Here is a 2,283-nt window from a genome sequence, read left to right as displayed (position 1 = left end):
GTAGTTCTCACCACCTACCTTCCTTTTATTGATCAAAATTCACCAGAGGTCCACCACACATTCTCCTATCAAGGATGTCAGATATTAATGATTTAGTGCAAATCTTGTAAATCTGATAGATTTCTATTGTTAAACTCTTGTTTTCACTTTTTCAGGGGACCCACCCACTAGTTAATTTTGACAGACACCAAAAGCCTATAGATGAAACTGTAAAATCATGATTTCTGACACCCTTGCATGAAATGTAAATCAACCTACTAACCTAACTGGTCACCATCTACACCAGTGGTTGCCAACCCTTATGGCTACATCCATTTTTAAGCTTAATATAAATATTGTGCTATTGGATCCATAATATAAAAATATATAAATAAAATAAATAAATAAATAATAATTATAAGTTCAGATCAGGAAAGATTTTTCCACAATTATAATAACTGATGGTTACAGGTAGTTTCAAAGCTGAATGTATAAATTTGCCTGGAATGTTTACAAATTTACAGTTTATGATATTTTCAACTTGATGGAATAATCATTTTGTAAGAAGCTTCTGGAGCCACATAAGTGGCCTCAAAGAGTCGCAGATTGCCGACCACTGCCCTATACCTACAGTATGTACATGAGACTGGGTTGGTGGTTAGGTTAGACTCATCCCCACTCAAGCCCTCCGTTAACCACTACCACAACAATTTTGTGAGATTAGCTTATCGAGTACCACTACAAGTGAGTTACAATTATTTCTGTGTGACAAATTCGTGTCCCGTGGCAATTTTTACTTATAAATCAGAATGACAACACAAACCTACTTTTAAATTAGATTACAGTGAATTCCATTTTTGAGATATAGCTTTCATTATATTCTGAGTATTACGGCCAATAACGCATAAAACATCGGTAGCCCAGGAATGCAGTACACTAACAAATGTTCAATAATTTGTAACTTTATATCTTATATCTGTTACTCGCATGCCTGGCATGCAAGAATGTAAACACTGAACAAGCGCTTGATAAACTGCCTTCATTTTGTCAAAGAATTTTGCAGCGGTGATCGGAGCCAATGGAAAACCTGGCTACATAAAGCAACCTTTAAAGTGGTTAGAAACTAAGCATTACTTGCTATATGCTACTCACTTTGTTACCAAGCTCTTGCGTATCCGTCATCTACGAAATGTTTTGCTGACGATTTTTTTTTTTTTTTTGGGGGGGGCTACCGGGAAAAAACTAGCAAACATCTTTACTTATACCTAAAATAATAATTCTACAATTATTTAGTAGATAGATAGATAGATAGATAGACTTTAATTGGCAATGAATCAATGCACATGAAGTGCAAATAATGACAAATACACATAGTTCGAAATAATAAATGCAAATTGCCGAGGATAACACTAAAAGCATGTACGCTTATTTCCATTGTGGATTTGTTCTAAAACATCAGTATATACTGCTTACAATGCCTAATTTTATCTCATTACTAACCTACAGAATTTTTTTCTAAAGTACTCCAACACCTAGACAGCTACAACCATGATATTGTAATGACCTGCAACTTCCAGGCATCAATCTAATCATGTTCAATCTAATCATGTTGGCTCGGTCTGGCAAACGCCTTACAATAATCTTTTCTTTACCCGTGAGGTGTCCTCTGCTTACATTTCTCGTGACACTTCAGCGTCTCACGAATTTCAACTATTTCAAATATTCTTGCAAATGTACAATGGAGGAAAATGTGGGAAACTATCCCAATACCTATATCTGGATTCTGGATTCCAAGGAAAGACCACCTCGCTTGCGCGGGATCGGGTTTTGTGGGAGGGGAAGAATGTCTATAGGAAAATGAAAAGATAGTAGTGTATAAAAGAGGGCTATTGCCACCGGGCGAGTTGCGAGCGATTAGGGGCTTATTTGTTGTCGTGGCTTAGGAGAAGTGGACCGGGAGCTTGGAGGGCAGCGCTTGACGCCGGGGTTAGGATTAGGATCACCAACGAAAGTTTAGAAAATGGTAGGAGGCGTAGTAGTAGAGAAAAGTGGAAAAACGGATTCTCTACCTATATGAGGACGCCGACATCGGTGTCCTCATTATTTTTATTTTGTAGTTGTAGCCGAGTGACCCCAAAATTCTGAGAACTGGCCTAATCATATTATCTGTGGTTATAATATACATCACGACTCTTTATATCATACATACAAACTATTACATTTTTCATTTTATAAAATTATCTTATATAATACATGTACCAAACGATACATATACGCAATTAGAGATTGTGTATATTTTGTATC

The sequence above is a fragment of the Oratosquilla oratoria genome, chromosome 12 (assembly GCF_046742065.1).
Source record: "Oratosquilla oratoria isolate Oo_2021 chromosome 12, ASM4674206v1, whole genome shotgun sequence".
Lineage (NCBI taxonomy): Eukaryota > Metazoa > Arthropoda > Malacostraca > Stomatopoda > Squillidae > Oratosquilla > Oratosquilla oratoria.
The sequence above is the reverse complement of the archived record's forward strand: the minus strand, read 5'-3'. Positions refer to the sequence as shown.